The sequence below is a fragment of the Neltuma alba genome, unplaced genomic scaffold (assembly GCF_004799145.2).
Source record: "Neltuma alba isolate B1F8T4 unplaced genomic scaffold, ASM479914v2 tig00000700_pilon, whole genome shotgun sequence".
NCBI lineage: Eukaryota > Viridiplantae > Streptophyta > Magnoliopsida > Fabales > Fabaceae > Neltuma > Neltuma alba.
Window position 1 is genome coordinate 89416 of NW_021632150.1, and position 9057 is coordinate 98472.

Below are 9057 nucleotides of genomic sequence, written 5' to 3' on the forward strand. Positions count from 1 at the left end.
GAGGATCCGGGTTCACCAGACCCGAAACGCTGCGTCCTGGCTAGCCCAAAACGACGCCGTTTTGGGCTGGTCAGGTTGTCCCTGACCTCCAGCCAGGTCGCCCTAGATCCGGTTGGAGCTCTGGCGGGTCCGTCGCGACCCGCCATTTTCGAACCTCGATTTCTTCCTCCTTCGAGCTCCATTTTATGCATTTTAGGTGTCTATGAACTCGTATTTTTGTGCTCTACAACTCTATAGGTTCATTTTCTTTAAAAGACATCATTTTTAAAGACCCAAAAAACAGGATTGTACGGCCAACGCTGGGGCTTTTGGGAAAATGGATTTAGATCACGTTTTTGAATCTCACGGCATTACAGGTAATGTTTTCGAGCTTCAAATATATATACAAAGTGTGTATTTGAGTTTAAAACACAAGCATATCAAATTCGAATGATATACGGGCATATTTATTATGCAGCGGAAAAAATGAGCGTGAATAATATATGCATACATATATTGAAAGCCTCAAGAACATCTCGGCTCTGATGCCAACATGGAAATAAAAAGACATTGGATCGAAAACATACCAGGTCAGATCTCGGGTTGGGTCGGTCGGATCTTCTTAGCTCACGCTTAAGCTAGACTATAAAAGTCTAAGATTTTAAGTGCACAGCAGAGCACCTCTTTGCAAGAAAGAAATAAGAGAGAGGGAGAGAGATATAGTAGGAAAGTTCTACTACTGGAGTGATTTGAACTAATGGGGGGAAGCCTCTATTTATAGCTTTTGTTAGGGGTATTTTGGGTAGCCAAAAATATCTACTAAGCCCATCAGATAAGATATGAGATAAGATATATAAATATATCCTTATCTCATAATATTATGATATTTGGATTTAAATCCAGAATCAATCACAATTAATTCTAAATATATATATACTTAATATATATTTAATCTACACAAAATAAATTAATTAATTTAATATAAATTAATTAGATTTATATCGTAACCGATTGGATATGATTCAAGGTGTTTGACCAAGTCAAACATATCACAATATCGCCTGGATATTTGATTGGTATATTCTCTTTATACCTGGTCAAATAATCCGGCCCATTAAAGGCGGATCCAAGCCCAAAATCTAACATAGAGCCTCAAAAATAGAGTAATGACAACTCACCGTATTCCTCAAGTTCCTAATCCCAATCAAATCGAGATCGATTTGGTTTCTCAGGGAAAGCAGAATGAATTAGACGTGGATGATCGTAGTGACAATAATATTGTTCAAGATGATAAGTTGGCTGGACTGAAGTGTAGCTCTGTTAAGTGTCTTGGGTTTGTGGTTTTGGGTTCTATTATGGTGCTTCACTTGGTAGGTTCTGGTTTGGTCTCGACCTACATAAGCATTCGTTCCAAGTGCAAGACGAGTACTAAGAAAGAAAGGGATTAGCATACAAACTTTTTCTGTGTTCACTATAGTTTCCACCTTTGCTTCTTGTGGTTTCGTCCCCACAAATGAGAACATGATTGTTTTCAAGCAGAATTCAGGTCTTCTTTTGCTTATTTTGCCATTTGTTTATCTTGGGAACACCTTGTACGCGCCATTCCTAAGGCTCACGATTTGGGTTCTCGAGAAAGTTATGAAAAGCGAAGAGTTTGCTTATATTCAGAAGAATTACAAGGATATGGGTCATTATCATTTGCTTTCTAGTGTTCATTGCTGGCTCCTTGTTGCTTCTGTTTCCAGTTTCAATCTAATACAGTTCGTCCTGTTATGCTGAATGGAGTGGAATTCAGAGAACCTGGAGGGTCTAAATAGTTATCAGAAATTGATTGCTTCGTTGTTCCAAATTTCAAATGCGCGAGACATGCCGGCGAATATGTTTCCGATTTCTCTTCACTATCTTCTGCCATATTAGTGCTCTTTGTCGTCATGATGTAAGTAATCGCCACTACTCCATAGTTATATCCATGTCGTATATTGATAAGAAAATAGGATTTTCAACATTGTTGTGTTCGGGAGGCCACATTTCATTATCCTGGACATGAAATGACTTGGAGGGACAAGTAGCCACATATTTTGAAACTTAGTCATGGTGGAATTTGAATAAATATCCATTGGCACTTGTCAGGTACGTGCTCATCAACTTTCAACAAATCATACCTAGCCACATCATTTTCCTTTCAAGGACAATAGCATGTACTATATAAGAGCGCGTGTATGAAAAATTCCTGACTCTTCTTTTCTTACCATTCTAAATCCACCTTAATTACAAAAAATATCTCATCTCTATTCTCTATAGCAGCCATATTAACTAGAATTCTATGGCACTCGTTATTCCATGGTGTCTGGTGTAGCTTTTATGCTATTTGCTTTCAAAACTTGAATGAACCCACTTACGTTCACGACTTAGTTGGACAAATAAAGTCATAATGATGCGAAAATGATTAGTCTTATTATATTCTCTCACCCTTCGCTATCTTAAGCTGTCCAAAGCCAGATGTTAATTAACTATTGTTACCTCATGGAAAGGATTTCAACTTTATGATAAGTACAATTGAAAGAGGGAACAATCGGAATTCTATCAATAATAGTTTAAACAGGAAAATAATGCTAGATTCTCTGCAGCTTTATAAATTCCAATATTCGAAATGCTTTGTTGTGAATATTCTCCGTCTAGAATATAATCTAGAATTCTAGCTTTGCAGGAATGAGTATATATGGTAACTGGTTCCGGAAATGGTTATTTACTGTGCAGATATTATGAAGCAGAAGATATGAAATTGATTTAAATATTTTGGCTAAGTATACTTCTAACTTACTATTTTTTCGTTCTTGAATATCACAGGTGCCTCCCACCATACACAACATTTTTACCAATAAGAGACAACGAAAGTGAGAAAAAGAAAGGGAAAACAAGCGTAAAGGAGTGTCTTTTGTTCTCCCAACTCTCTTATCTGGTCATCTTCATTATTCTGATTTGCATTACAGAAAGTACAAGCATCAAAGAAGATCCCCTCAACTTTAACATGTTGAACATTACACTAGAAGTCATTAGGAAAGTGATTCGCTTACTATCATTTAACTTGGCAAATTTTGTAAACATATATATTAGAATTTAGAAGGAAGCATATTGTGTATACTAATGGAAAACCTTTTGTACAAAATCATAAAATGCAGTGCGTATGGAAACGTGGGATTTGTGGATATAGCTGCAAAAGGCAATTGAAAGCAGACGTAAATTGTAGAGATTTGTGGATTGGACTTTCCGGCAAATGGAGCAACAAAGGAAAGTTCATCCTTATAGTGGTCGTGTTCTTTGGGAGACTTAAGAAATACAATATGAGAGGTGGTCAAGCTTGGGATATCTCTTAAATCCCTATATAAATGGGTGTACGGAGCTAAGTGTAAGTGTGTGTATGCATCAAAATCCAATGTGTTTATGTCTAGTATGATCTAGCATGTTGTCTTATGATTCTAATTTTGTAAGCTGTATGTTTTATTTTGTATTGCTTCATATATATACTGTCCTATTTTGAAAATGATCAACCTTAACTCGTGTCTCAATCCTTGGACAATATGTGCATCCTGTTTCATGGGTGATTTTTCAATGGATAGGTTTTATAAATCTAGTTAATAGAGTTAAGAGAAGTCTAATAAAGGAGCATAAGAAAATTTTGACGGGCCAAATGTAACATTGCAAATTTTAATTTTAGGATTTAAGTTACATTTAAATGTGACTAATTAATAGTAATCAAAATTATCATATTAAAGTAAGGAGAATTTATTCAAAATTAAATTAAATCTTAATTGTTATAAATATTATCAAATGTGGATATCCATCTCCTCTTCCTCTTCAACTTCATCAACTCCCACTACTTTCACTAAGCATTAATCTTCCATTACTCCATTACTTCTCCACTGTGCCTTTAATCTTGTAACTCACCCCCACTTCACATTCATGTGGTTTATTATCCACTATCTATAATTTAAGTAATAGTGTAACTTATATGTAAGACTATGCCTATAAATAGGGCATGCCATTGTATTGTGATGCAAATGAAGCAAGTGAAGAAATACAATATCATTCTCTCATTTTCTTGTCTACATCTCTTCTCCAATATACTTTCTTTGTTGGTTAATTTCATAACATGTTATCAGCACGATACTCTACCATCAGAGTTCATGACTTCTAGTTGATACACATTGATATTTTGTTCGTTGAATGAAGATAGTTTGATCCAAATAATTTGGTAAGATTTCTCCAATTTATTTAGAGGAACTGATGGTTTTGCATATGAACCATATTGATTCATTAGCAACTGAATATTTTATTCATCATATTGAGATATGAAAATTTTTATTTTTATTTCTTACTTTTCTTATATTTTCATGATTCTACTATCCTTATACTTATTGATTTGCTATGAGGTTTATTTTCATCAATGACATTACTATATATGATTATCATCTCTGATATTAGTTAATTTTTGTCTTAGAAAGTAAAATATTAAACATATAAATAAATGGCTAATAGTCATTGTCTTCTTGATTTTGTGCTTAGATGGCCAGAAGCCATATCACGATTTGATGATTATTTAATTAAAGACCATCTTGTGGTAGTAACAGATGGCATGGCAAGATTGTCATAATTTGATCATCTATATTAATGTCTTGAAGATTGGTATTGTGAATGAATGAAGAAATGTTTTGGATTAAAAGGGAATTATGGTTAAACAATCTCTTGATGATGAAAGCTCAGCTATCACTGCTCTTTAGAATGATTGGGAGTTTGGAAAACCTCTAAGTCTGAAGAAAACCCCAAGTAATCACTTGGGTCCAATGTCTTAATTAATGAAAACTCACTTTAATCAAAGTTAATTAACACCTCTTAAGACACTGCTGAAAACCACTTAGAGTGTAAATAAATGAATGATGCAAATGCCCTCTGAATGTCAATCGATAGCCACAGAATACCAAGCACTCAGATTAATCAACAATTATCACTGATAATCAAATTGAACACAAGGATTCAAACTGAAATATTAAAATAGATTAATCAACATTAACATCATCCAATCCAAATACAATAGAATAGTTTAAACACAAGATTTACAATCATAAACCAAGTTTGATATGAGTGTAGAAAGTTCCTAAATCTAGAAAAATGCAACACAGCGTTAAACAATGATTTAGACTATAGAAAGAAAACTCCCCGATTAAGTCCTTGAGCTCAAGCTTTGTCTTCCATCACCAAGAGGCTAAGGATTTAGCCTCTCATACCTTCAAACCAATTGCAATCGCTCCAGGAATGAATAGCCATGGTTAAAGCTAAAAATAAAATTGGAAAAATGGAGAAGAAGGGTGTTGGAGTGGTTTGATCGGTTTAGAAATATAGAAAATGATGATGAGATGAAGAAAAATGGAAGTTTTGGGTGTAGGATCAATGGAGACTTAAGAGGAGATGATGGTGGCTCAAACTTGTGTAAATTTACAAAATGGAAGAGTCCTCTTTCGTGGTGGCTACCCTCCTTAGGTATAGAAGCTCAGAAACCTATTCCAAAACACATAGCTTCACTTAACGCACTCAGGTCACGACCTCAGGAATGTAAGGTCGTGACTCAGGGGGGTCAGGTCACGACCTGAGAGGTTTCTTGTCACAACTTGGGAAGACAGAGAGCTCTCATCTTTACTTGGGTCCAAAACATGTGGTTTCAGTAAAATGGCATCCAGGTCGTGACCTAAGTAGTCCATGTTGTGACCTGGGGAGGCAGAACACTCCCAACTTTTGTGTTTTGGTCCTTGTAACATTTTAGCTCCATCCATGCTCTATCATGACTTTTGGGTCCTTCTCTAATTGCCTGAAAATCATAACAAAGAGCTTTGTAAAGACCAACCGATTACAGATTAAGGCAATTATAATTTAGAAGAGAAAAATGACCCCTTTTTTTTACCCATTAAATAGCAAAATGCAATGCATGACTCAATGTAGTCAAATGGATATAAATGCATGCATAATGAGGGTAAAATTATTGCAAAACATCAGAAAATACTTGAGAAAATCATATGAAGATTGGGTTCTATCACTCCCCCATACTTGAACCTTTATACTCCTGGACAAGGATTTGAATCATTCTAAAGAAAGTATAACTACAATTAAAGAGACGAGCATGTTCAAAAGTAATCTCAAGAGCTAATCGATCAACATCTTTTAAGAATACAAAAAATGATAAAATGAACAATGCCAAGTAATCAGATACATGATGCAATTGACTCAAAATGCATCAGCAATAGATATTTGCTCACAAGGTATAAGTGTTTGAATCACTCATCTCTCCTCATTGGGGTTCTTTTCTCTCAACTATCCAAGTAGCAAACATTCTACCATAAGCTTGTATCAAGATGCCGCTGTGTTGGGATATCTTATCCATCTCTCCAGGAAAATAAATATCCCCAGAAAAGATTTTTAATTCAATCCCTTTTTTTTTCTTCTCCACTCGAACCAATCCACCTACTTGATTTCTTATATTGACAGTGATTGGTGTATCTACTCCAATGATACTATTGTTTCGTACCATTATGGAAGAAGATTCAGGTAAAATCTCCACTACCATTTAGCATCAATGTAAAGAATCAAGAGGACTTTTGGGGTGTCACACCTTACTATTATATTGACTTAAGTTCCTTCCAAAATCATTTTAGACCATATTGGATGGTCTTGGGCTCACTTTTTTCTATAAAAACACTAATTTTTGGATTTTTACTGTTCATCGGGTAAAAATCCAGTTTTTCTGGCCCAACTTCAAAAATTCATAACTTATTCTAAAAAAATCCAATTGGGGTGATTCAAAATTCTACTTAAATATATTTAAGTTCTCTTTCAAGAAAAAATAATTTCATTGTCCAATTCCTTATGAGAAAGCGTCAGGTTTTTGAGAAAAGCAACACCGTCCATTTGCCAAAAACTCTGGTTCCCAGATTCTGACCATTAACTTTGAAAAATCATTATAAATCGTATACTGAGCCATTTTTAACGTATTAGCTATCAAATTGAATCTTTGAACGTTATCTTTCATCATGAAAAATTTCATAATTAAACGCGTTCAGGAGAATAGTCAAAAAGTCACGTGAACCAGTCAGTGTTAGTGTGCTTCCAGCACTATTAGTTTAATATTTACATAACCAAAATGAGCTCACAAATTTTGTGGCTAAACCCCACAAATTAGCCTTCAATCTGCAGCTTTCCCTTAGAGGATTCAGGCCCTAAAATGTTACATTATTTTTGGGGGATGAGATTTTTGGAAATCCCAGTAGCAAATTAACCAACTATAGTACCAAGCAAGCATCATTATTATGCATGATCACATTAGCTACTATTGGTGAACTAACATGCTTATCATTTCGCAAACTCAAACATGCAAAGGCCAAAGCAAGATACTATAAAGAGCAGCCACATAACAATCAAGAAAGCTCAACCACAATAATAGTAATTAACCATACAATAATCAACAATGCTAGTTAGTGGTAGTAGCTAGGTTTAACTTACTATCTTGCTCCAAAAGTCTTAGCTTTTCTTCCTTCTCCTCTTTCCCTTGACAAATATCAAACCCTAACCATGTAATCCATCAAAAAGGTCAGCCATAATCATTTTCCAACCATGAAAAAGCAAGGACATACATCAAAATGATTCTTGAACCATAAAGCTCCCTCCTTTGTTCACTATTTTTGTACTTGGTTCTCTTTAACCCTAAAAATCACACCTTGACCTAACCCTACATGGTTTTTCATGTAGATTCCAAAAATGGGCTTAGATTTATGAAAATAAAACTGCTTCTTCCAGCAACAAACTGACCGAACCAAAGAGGGTTTTGACCTAAAATTTTCAGCTTTGTTTTTTAAGCTTCCAACACTTGTTCCTTTTAGTCTACCCTACACCATTCTTCATTTTAAACATCATGGAAGCCTTAAAACAATGAAAAACTCATCCTAGGGTCCAGTTCACCTCTTGGCCGAAAAAGAACTCTCACAACAACAACCATGAAAAATGCTTTAAAACTACTTAAACTCACTTGCAAACACTAGAACCTAGCTTGTATAGTTGTGTCTTAGCAAGTGTAAAAACCAAAACTCTTTTCCCTTTTTTTAACAACCAGTTCGGCTAGTCACAAGAGAGGGAAGAGATAGATTTTAAACCATAAAAATGAAAGAAAACAAAGTAAGAACACCTCTAGTACCAAGATCTACCTTGAAAGCTTGCTTGAATGATCAAAGATGCCTCCTTTCCTTCTTGTTTTCTCTCAAGCTCTCTTTTTTCCCTTTGGTTCTCTCTTGGACAAAATGTGGGTCTGAAAATGGGGAGAGAAGAGCTAATTAATGGCTCAAAATATCTCAACCACCCTCTTTAATGATAATCCAAGTGTCATTACCCTACTAAGTCTTGATTCCTCTTTCCTAATTAACATAATTCCAAATGAAATTAATTATTAAAGTCAAAATCCTCTCCATTTATGGAATGACACTTGGCTAATTCAAATCTTCTTCTTCAAGAGCTTGACACATGGATCAATAGGATCCTTTGGATTTGCAAGACACCAATCTTGCTTTATCGGCATACTTTAGGCTCTGAGTTTAATTTCTTTTCTATAATTACAGTAGCTTAGCCTCTGTAGTTATTTTTTGTCAGATCCTTAATTTAATCTCCTCATTTTTATCTTCCCAAATTGCCCTCTTTGTCTCAAAATTAAGTTCCTAATAATTAAATATAAAGGAAAATTTATTTCCTTCCCTTTAGGGATTTTTCCACTTTTCACATTTATTTGGAAAAATCTTAGGCACTTCAGGGTCTTCATTTAATTCCATAATTCCTTATAATTCTTTGGGATCTCATAGGAATTTTCTTGGACTTTTATTTCCCTTAAAAATATTTATTTGGAATTTTCCAAATAAAATCCCTTAATTAGCCTAAATCACCTTTAAATTCTCTTATAATTTCTCTAAGGGTAATTTGGTCATAACACCAACTTTATAATTTCATATAATCCTCAAAGGATAGTATCCCTATTTTTCCTTAATTTTCCAA

The 9057-nt window shown here is 34.7% G+C and overlaps 1 pseudogene; it reads left to right on the top strand.

Moving 5' to 3' along the window:
* Positions 1-1145: 1145 nt before the first annotated feature.
* On the top strand, positions 1146-3353 carry LOC114744456 (sodium transporter HKT1-like; annotated as a pseudogene).
* Positions 3354-9057: the final 5704 nt, after the last annotated feature.